This window comes from Pleurodeles waltl, chromosome 12 (genome assembly GCF_031143425.1).
Source record: "Pleurodeles waltl isolate 20211129_DDA chromosome 12, aPleWal1.hap1.20221129, whole genome shotgun sequence".
Lineage (NCBI taxonomy): Eukaryota > Metazoa > Chordata > Amphibia > Caudata > Salamandridae > Pleurodeles > Pleurodeles waltl.
Genome location: NC_090451.1, coordinates 7,611,990 through 7,622,389, shown reverse-complemented (window position 1 = coordinate 7,622,389; position 10,400 = coordinate 7,611,990). Strand labels below are relative to the sequence as shown.

General features: G+C 42.9%; 1 non-coding gene across 1 annotated transcript; it reads left to right on the top strand.

Moving 5' to 3' along the window:
• Nucleotides 1-3,025: 3,025 nt before the first annotated feature.
• Nucleotides 3,026-3,099, top strand: TRNAT-AGU (transfer RNA threonine (anticodon AGU)). The gene has a single exon. It is a non-coding gene; the product is annotated as a tRNA-Thr (tRNA).
• The last annotated feature ends 7,301 nt before the right edge of the window (nt 3,100-10,400 follow it).

The window sequence follows — 10,400 nt, the reverse complement described above, 5'->3', positions numbered from 1 at the left end:
CTGACCCTTGTACAGTGGTGCTGAAACAATTTTCAGTGTGGGGGTGCTGCCATCAAAGGGCTTCTGAAAATCCAGGAATCATACAAAGAACAAGTCCTGCGGAATGAGCCACGCACATTCAAAAAGAATGGTGATGCGTTGGTTACTTATTGGTAATCTTCATTAGCCTTAGTCCATTGCGTCCTTGTGACAGTCATTACAAAGTAAGGTGATGTCACCTTCCAACAGGAAGAAAGAACAGGAGGATCCTTAAATGCTAGCCCCATGCACCCAACCTGGGTGCCAAGCCCTTGCCAAAGGACTGATGGGAAGGTGGGCAGGATGTAATGTTTGTGACAAAGACAAGATGGACTAAGGGTAATGCAGAGTTCAAAACATTGGTACTCAAATGCAAAACAGAAAAATTATTAAGCCATAATGCTTGACAAATGTATGACCTGAGGACAAAGTAGCCACCCTAGGAATTTCCTAGATTGTTACTCACTGGAATTCAACCCAGGAGGTGGCCATTCCTCTCGTAGGCCATCCCTGAACTGGAAAATATTCTAAAAAGCCTTGCAAAGCCAGAAAAATTGACAACTTAATCCACCTACTCAGAGTCATAAAAGTCACCTTCTTGTCTTTTCCAGGCTGTCCAAAAGTCACAAACAAGGAGTCGGTTTTCCTGAACTGCAGAGGCCTGGTGACATAAATGAAAAGAGCTCTTTAAACATCAAGTGTATTCAGAAAATGTTCCTCCAGAGAGGAAGGAGAGGGAATGAAAGAAGGAAAAATTATTTCCTAAGATCTATCAAAAATAGACTTAACCTTTGCAGCAAAGGTAAGGCTAGACCTTAAAGTTACCCCATCTTCCAAAGTATCAAATGAAGAGAGGACAGCATTTAAAGGCTCCCAGCTCCCCAATTGTTCTCAGCAAGGTGATAGGAAATAGGAAAATAACTTTATAGGAAACAATCTTTATGTCTACAGTATCCAGATCCTCAAAGAGATAAAATTGCAAAGCCTATAAAAGAGTAGGAAGATTCTGAGTTGGAGAAAGGGATTTTTCAACTGGTCTTACAATTGACAAAAGATCAGAACAGTCTAGACACCAAAGACTGTAACATCGACGAAGGTATAGAAAAGTCCCTAAAAACCTTTATCGCAAAGCAATGAGCTTTCAGAGTGGAAAGAGATTCAAGTGAAACCCATTCAGAAGAAAATGCAAAATAGCAGACAAACTACAGGTAGGTGCCAAAAGATCATGAGCAGAACATCACGTCTCAAAAGACTTCCAGTTCTTTGAGTAAGACTTCGAACTAGAAGGCCTGCTGGAGTGCTGAATTAACTCCACTAAGGAAGAGGAAAGACTCTTTGCTAGCAGTCCAGACTTCTCAACCTCCAAAGCGATAGAGTGAGTTGGAGCAAGAAGGTCAGGGACGACGTTCTGAGAGAGACACACTTGAGCAGTACCCAGTGAGGTAGAAGAGCCAGGGTTCAGAAGAGGAAACCATGACATCTCTGGCCAATAAGGGCCCACAAGAATAAAGTTCCCTCGCCCCTGCTGAGACTTGAAGAGAACCATCTGGATCAATAAAAAGTGGGGGAATGTATAAAGGAGACTTCTCAGCCACTTTATCACCAATACGTCCACTACCTAGGCTCCTTGTTCCGGAAGCCTGGATCAGAATCGACAAAGATGAGCATTGTCCTTGTTTGAAAAGAGATCCAGAAAGGGTTTCACAAACTCTCGGCATATCTCTCAAAACAACGACCTGGATAACGTCAACTCCAGCAAATTTGGAAACCTCCAGCTGTCTGCCATCACATTGTCGGTGCCCTTGATGTGTACTGCCGACGTGTGCAACAGGTTGATCTCTGCCCAATAACCCAATTGTTCTGCTATTGCATTGAGGGATTTTGAATGCATGCTTCACTGTTGGTTAATGTAAAAGACAGCTACCTTATTCTCTGTCTTTACTAGCACATTTTTTTGAGACAGATGATGATGGGAAAACTTCAAAGCCCTGAAGATTACCATCAACTCCATCTATTTCCATGACCACCGTCTCTCTAGGAAAGACCACTTGAATCGACAGGATCAGTCCAACACAGTAGCTCTCCAGCCAGGTTTGCTGGCATCTGTTGCGAGGAATTCAGGAGCATCCAGGTGTATTAGTGTCCACTTAGACCAGTGGTCTTCAAACTCTTTAATGCCGCATCCACCCAATGGGAAAAAAAAACATTGGTGCCTCCCCTCTGAATTGTCCACAATTCTTCTATTAAATTGACACTGTTTAAATATGTCTAGACCTATTTAAACATTGCAGTTAAGTTCTGTTACTGTTTTAAAAATGCAATCAAATACATGACCCCAAATATACTATTCTGGTCAGGCCTGCCCTACTAACCAATTGCAGCGTCATGCTCTGCTGAGTAAACTGATCTCACGACAGTGAGGAATGCACAGGCCGGGTGGTGCCCGGTGCACGAAAGCGCGCCTTCTTGTGTTGTACGTCTCTTCGCGCAAATGCAAACTCAGATTTCCTGCACTGTGGTCGGCAGGAGAGACATGGGAAGGCGCAGTAGGGAAGGCTTGAGCAACGAACCGTTGGCTATGTTTTGTTGTTACTTTGTTGACATGAGCTCAAGTAATTTGAAGCAGAAGGAACGGCCAGACCTAAAAAAAACTCTCTTACCTCCAACGCCGAATAACCACTATAATTATAATATCTCAAAAGCAGCTGGCCTTGTAAACTTAATGAGCAAGCAAGCCGATGCATTTTGGGTTTTGTTGTAAAAGAATAAAAATACTATCTATCCTTTCCTTTTTTTCCGGCAACAAGCGATGTTACAAAGATATCACAGCACACAGTGAGATTGAGTGAAAGAAGAGGCACTGAGGCTGGCGTGCAGCACTCCACAGCTCTTGTTATTGTAATCCAGACAGGGGGCGGAAGGAGAAAAGTATGAAGGAATTGCGATAGTGAGACCAACTCTTCTATCTATCTGCATTACAAGGAAAAAGGATATCTTTAGTACTCATGGCCGGTTAGCTCAGTTGGTTAGAGCGTGGTGCTAGTTACGCCAAGGTCGCGGGTTCGATCCCCGTATGGGCCAGGTTGCATTTTTCTCTCAACTAAACTCTTTTTTTCTCATTTAATCAAGCTCTTATAAATCCATACACTCTGTTGCTCCAGTATACGTTCACTTTCCATTAGTCCTTCTTTTGCCACTGCTGACCAAAGCTCAAGCCGGCAGCGCCAGTAGAACAACACAAGTGCAAGGGATTGTCTCTCCAAGATGGAAACACTGCCTCAGACTATGTCTCGTGAGAGGTGGAGGGAGACCAAGAGCTGATTATTAGATGTGTGGGGATAAGAGGAACATAACTCAGGTGAACAGATTCTGGATAGTGATGCTATAGCTAGGATCAGCAACGTTACAGGGGAAAGGATAGGAAAATAATTAGGTGACAGAAGTATAGAAGTGGCTACAAGGGGGTGTGTCTCTTAAGAGGGCCGAAAGATACACTGAAGGCGAAGGTGAAGTGAAAGAAGAAAGAAAGATCAAAGGAAGTCGACAGTGATTGAGAGAAAACTCACAAAGGCAAATTGAGCAAAAGACAAGGCCTGGGGAGTTAGACTACTTCAATGCAAATTTACGCCGCAGATGAGCATGACAACTGACCCTTGTACAGTGGTGCTGAAACAATTTTCAGTGTGGGGGTGCTGCCATCAAAGGGCTTCTGAAAATCCAGGAATTATACAAAGAACTAGTCCTGCGGAATGAGCCACGCACATTCAGAAAGAGTGGTGATGCGTTGGTTACTTATTGGTAATCTTCATTAGCCTTAGTCCATTGCGTCCTTGTGACAGTCATTACAAAGTAAGGTGATGTCACCTTCCAACAGGAAGAAAGAACAGGAGGATCCTTAAATGCTAGCCCCATGCACCCAACCTGGGTGCCAAGCCCTTGCCAAAGGACTGATGGGAAGGTGGGCAGGATGTAATGTTTGTGACAAAGACAAGATGGACTAAGGGTAATGCAGAGTTCAAAACATTGGTACTCAAATGCAAAACAGAAAAATTATTAAGCCATAATGCTTGACAAATGTATGCTCTGAGGACCAAGTAGCCACCCTAGGAATTTCCTAGATTGTTACTCACTGGAATTCAACCCAGGAGGTGGCCATTCCTCTCGTAGACCATCCCTGAACTGGAAGATATTCTAAAAAGCCTTGCAAAGCCAGAAAAATTGACAACTTAATCCACCTACTCAGAGTCATAAAAGTCACCTTCTTGTCTTTTCCAGGCTGTCCAAAAGTCACAAACAAGGAGTCGGTTTTCCTGAACTGCAGAGGCCTGGTGACATAAATAAAAAGAGCTCTTTAAACATCAAGTGTATTCAGAAAATGTTCCTCCGGAGAGGAAGGAGAGGGAATGAAAGAAGGAAGAATGGAGATTTTCTTAGCTTTAGTGAAGGAAAGTCTTGATTTTATTAAAACACAGAGGCGAGTATTATGCTATCTTCTCTTGCTTTATTTTGAAATAGCAGCCAAGATAAACTACAAGTCCCAGCAGCCCAGCTGGGAAAAACTACAAAATATGTCATACAGTAAGTAACCAATCAGCATCGTAGGTAAGTATAAACATATTGGCTGAGAGCAACAAGTCCTCTTTTCTTGGAGAGCAGTTAAGCCATTTTGAATAAAGGAACAATCAGGAATAAAATAGCACATGCCAATAGAATTGAAAACAAAGCTTCAAAACGATATATTATATGAATAGTCTTTTGATCCAGATCCGGAATGAGAAGATCTTGAAGTAGAGTTCTCTCATGTGCCAAGGCAGGTAAGTCCATCGAGGTATGCTGATGGGTAGGAGAAAGCGCCTTAGGATGTTTGGTTATTTGCGGTAGCTGTACCTGCTGAGAATATAGGGAGGGTTTAAACAGAAGAACAATAGCGGTGGGATAATACTCGCCTCCGTGTTTTAATAAAATCAAGACTTTCCTTCACTAAAGCTAAGAAAATCTCCATTTTATTACAAGCACGGAGGCTCCTATTATGCTAGTTCAAAGCATAGAAATAACAGCGTTAGCTACATGGGAAACAGGCTTACAATAAAAGGTTCTAAAGGTTGAGACATTTGACCAATCAGCTGATTTGAGAATGTCGCCCAAACTCAATCCTGCCCAATAGGCCTTGGAAGCCATAGCTCCTCTGGTGGAATGGGCCCCAAAAAGGGATATGTTAATCCCGGCTAGGTCCATCAGCCATTTGACCCAGCGAGCTAAAGTAGTGGAGGTGACAGGATTATGAGGGGATTTGAATGAGATAAGGAGTTGAGTTTTGGAGGACCTTCTCAAATCTCTAGTTCTTGAAATATATTCTTTCAAAAATGTTCCTACACATAAATTAGGCTGATCCGGGAAATAAGGATAAAAAACAGACATTAAATTAGTTTTTGTTCTTCGTCTAACCTGAAAGAAAACACCTTGAGGAGTATACTGTACAGAGGTTACATCTAAGGCTCTAACATCAGAAATACGTTTGAGAGATACTAGACAGAGGAGAATAGTTAGTTTAGCAGAAAGAAACTTTAGCGACAAAATGGAATTAGAGGGAAGTGATAAAAGGAATTGTAAGATAAGATTAACATCCCACATGGAATTGTATTTCGGTAAAGGGGGTTTGGTAAAGCGTATCCCTTTCAAAAGTTGACAAATTAGAGGATGCTCGCCAATCGGTTTATTATTGACTCGGTCATGTTCCGCGGAAATGGCGGATCTGTACATGTTGATTGTTCTATACGCCTTGCCCTGGGCTGCCAGGGAAGCTAAAAAGTTAACAACCAGGACTACATCTGCTGAAACGGGATCGGCACCCCTGACCAGACACCAATTATTCCAGATTGACCAGGCTGACTTGTAAGCTTTGGTAGTGCCGGGAGCCCAGGCTTGACGTATGAAGCTTGCAGCTTCCTGCGAAATTCCTGGGGTTCTCCAGGCAGACCCGAAACCATCCATGCGACTAGCTGAAGAGTGTGATTGAGTATCAAATCGTGAGGTTGTCCCTGTGGATTGATCAAAAGAGAGGAAAAAATTGGAAGAAGAACCGGGAAATCTACAAGTAGTTCGAGAGCTGAGGGAAACCAAGGCTGACCCTGCCAGAGGGGGGTAACCAAAAGAACTTTGGTGACTTGACGACGGGCTTGTGCCAAAACTCTGGGAATCATTATGAAGGGAGGAAACGCATAATTGGTTTGATTGGACCAGTCCTGTTGAAAAGCATTGGTGGCCAAAGCCAAAGGATCTGGCAGCCAACTGTAGAAGTGAGGGAGTTGAGAGTTTAAACGCAAGGCAAAAAGGTCGACGGAGAAGGGACCGAATCTGGAAGAAAGCTTGTTGAAGATGGAAGGGTGAAGACGCCAATCGCTGGAGTCCTGAAGGTATCTGGAACACCAATCTGCGATCGTATTCATGTTTCCCGGAAGGTATTCTGCTCGTAGGGAAATCTGGTTCTGAAGGCAAAATTCCCAAAGACTTTTTGCTAGTTAGGCGAGGGGTTTTGACCGAGTACCTCCAAGGTGGTTTATATATCGAACTGCTGAAAGGTTGTCCATCCGGAGGAGAATAGAACAACTTGCCCTGTCTTTGGCAAAGGTTTGGATCGCAAAGGAACCTGCAAGAATCTCTAAACAGTTTATATGCAGAGATGACTCCTCTTTTGACCATAAACCTCCAGTCGAGAACTGAGCACATCTCGCGCCCCAACCAGTCCGACTTGCGTCGGATTCTAAGACAAGATCTGGAGCTGTAGAGAATATTGCCCGGCCATTCCATGCGTCTAGGTGGTCGAGCCACCATTGGAGTTCGGTCCGGGATTCGTGATCTAGCCGGATTAGGTCCTCGTATGTGAAACCTTCGCGGAGATGGCGGATTTTTAGGCGCTGCAGCGCTCGATAGTGAAGGAGACCTGGAAATATGGCTTGAATAGATGATGCTAAAAGGCCGATTATGCGGGCAAGACCTTTGATTGTAAGCTGAGATTTGTGGAGAACCGAAAGTATTTCCTTCTTTATGTGGGAAATCTTTTGAGCCGGAAGATGAAGTGTAGCCTTGGTAGAGTCTATGAGAAAACCCAAAAATTCCATGTGATGGGATGGAATGAGGTTGGATTTGTCCTTGTTTATCAGAAAACCTAAGTTTTGAAGGAGGGACACCAACATATCTAATTGTTGTGTGAGTAGAGATCTGTCTTGGTGAAGAATTAAAAAGTCGTCTAAGTAAACAATAATCCGAACCCCTTGTGCTCTTAGGTGAGTTATCACTGGCTTTAATACCTTGGTGAAGCACCAAGGAGCAGAAGAGAGGCCAAAAGGAAGACACGTAAAGCGGTAAAATTGGTCCTTCCACTGAAATTGTAGAAATTTCCTGAAGGAATGATGAACTGGAATGGAGAGGTAAGCATCTTGTAAGTCTAAACGAACCATCCAATCGTTTGTTAATAACGAATCTCGAAGATGGAGAATAGTCTCCATCTTGAAATGGTGATAAACCACAAATTTGTTGAAAAACTTGAGGTTTATAACCGGACGAAATTTTTTGTTCTTTTTTTGGACCAAAAAAAGGGTACTGGTGAAGCCTGAAGGATGAGGGGAACATGGCTCTATCGCATGCTTGAGACTTAGAGAATGGATTCTTGAGAAAGAAGAGTGTCTTGTTGTTTGGAAAAATGTAGAGGTTTTGGAGGATGATGTTGTAAAGGAGGAGAGTAGAGTTCTATATGATAGCCTGTGACTGTCTGAAGGACCCATGGATCTGCTGTTAAAGACTGCCAGTTTGTTATGAATAGTGCCGTCCGGCCTCCCACCAACAATGGACCACAAAGAGGAGCGCTTACCTGAATTCTGCGAACCTCTGGATCTGAAGCCTCGTCTAAAGGAACGATACCTTTGAGGGTAGAACTGTGGTTTGTACTCTTGTTGGTAGGAAGTGGAGCCTCTGGTCTGGTTGACCGCACCTCTCTGGGTGTATCGGCCGGCAAAGCGGCTCCTGCCTTTGCCGGCTCTCCCAAAAACACGGGAATGAAAAATCTTTTGCATAGAAGACTGCGCCTTGTCCATAGAGGTAAAAGTTTGCACATATTTACTGAGCTCTTTGATAAAAGAATCTCCAGAGAGCAAACCGTTGGCTTCTGGACCCGTCTCCTTGGCGGCGAGAGTATTAAGTTTGGGATCGATTTTTAGAAGCAAACTTTTGCGTCTTTCTTGCGCCATTGAGGCATTTGTATTGCCGAGAAGACAAATCGCCCGTTGGGCCCAATTAGAAAGGATGACTGGGTCAACTTTCTTTCCTTCCATTCTGGCTTCTTCTGCCAAATCTAGAATCCTGGTGAGCGGGCCCGAGAGGTCAAGCAACCTGTCCTGGCAGTTGGTCCATGCCCTGTCAACACCTTTCTTGTGGTCTTTTCCAAATTTTGTGAAGAACATTATCATATTCGGATCAATGACAGGAGTATTAGTAATGTTGTTGGGAAGGGAAGGTCTAGGGCATTCGGATTTGAGTCTATTGCGTACCAATTTGTCTAAGGGTTGACGAAGATTTTTGAGAACATAATCAGAAACATGGTCACAGGGAGTCCATTCAGTGGAATTGGGATGACGGATAAGGGACGGGTCAAACATCGGTTGACCTGCAAAATCCAGTAAGGAACTTTTTGGTTTAGCTTTAGAAGACTCTCCCAATTCATTAAGAGAAGTTTTACGCCTCTTCTCCACAGGCCCTGACCAGATCATTGTGTCTGGATCATCCTTATCCGTGTCGTTGTCAGATTCAGAATCGCCCATATCCTCATCTGTATCTCCCAAATTAGTGACCTGTATGGGAAAGGAAATAGTGGAGGTAAACGGTAAATTAGGGACGTTTTTTGACGGAGAGTCAGGGTTAACATCTGCCTTATCAGCCTTTCTTTTCCTTTTGGTAGGGGTAGCCGAGGATATTAAACGTTTGATAGAAGCTTCAAATGTTTTAGAAAAATCCGAAATAGAGGAGGAAACCGCTTTCTGGACTGAGTCCTGAATAAAGGAATCCAAATCCTCTTTAAATTGTTGAGCGTCGTCATCTTCAGAATAATGTTCCATGATAAAGGAAGGGTTTAAGTAATTCCAATGGAATTAACTAATATAAAAGACTGTATGTCAATTAAATTAAATTAAATTGAATTAAAAATTAACTACAATGCTAAATAAACGAGAAAAACAAGAAAAAACGGTTTACTGTCTGTTTTAGGGGCTCCAGAACCCCGAAAATGGTTGCGCTAATTGAAGCGTGCCCTGCCATCTAAAGATAAATTAGGTGGAAGAATGTTGTTGTTTCAGAGCTGTCGCGCTAAATAAAGCGTGACAGCAAGCCGCGAAGTCAGGGAAAAAGGAGAGTCAGCTGTTCTGACTCGCTGTCAGAAGCTGTGCCGGCTCGCGTCTGAAAGGAAAGACGCAGCCGAGCACAGCGCGTGCCCCAGGCGTTCACTTTAGAACGTTGGGGCGCGATAGGCAAAAGCTAACAAACAAAGAAAACGGCGTTTCTCTGAACCAAGGACATGAAAAATAAACCGATAAGGAAAAAAAGGCACACAATAACATATATATCAACAGTATATAAGAAGAAAGTATTAAACAAGCACAATAAAAGCATATGAACACAGAGTAGAAAGATAGTACTTATCTTGACTGCGAGCAGCAAGAAAAGAGGACTTGTTGCTCTCAGCCAATATGTTTATACTTACCTACAATGCTGATTGGTTACTTACTGTATGACATATTTTGTAGTTTTTCCCAGCTGGGCTGCTGGGACTTGTAGTTTATCTTGGCTGCTATTTCAAAATAAAGCAAGAGAAGATAGCATAATAGGAGCCTCCGTGCTTGTAATAAAATTATTTCCTAAGATCTATCAAAAATAGACTTAACCTTTGCAGCAAAGGTAAGGCTAGGCCTTAAAGTTACCCCATCTTCCAAAGTATCAAATGAAGAGAGGACAGCATTTTAAGGCTCCCAGCTCCCCAATTGTTCTCAGCAAGGTGATAGTAAATAGGAAAATAACTTTCTAGGAAACAATCTTTATGTCTACAGTATCCAGATCCTCAAAGAGATAAAATTGCAAAGCCTATAAAAGAGTAGGAAGATTCTGAGTTGGAGAAAAGGGATTTTTCAACTGGTCTTACAATTGACAAAAGATCAGAACAGTCTAGACACCAAAGATTGTAACATCTTCGAAGGTACAGAAAAGTCCCTAAAAACCTTTTTTCGCAAAGCAATGAGCTTTCAGAGTGGAAAGAGATTCAAGTGAAACCCATTCAGAAGAAAATGCAAAATAGCAGACAAACTACAGGTAGGTGCCAAAAGATCATGAGCAGAACATCA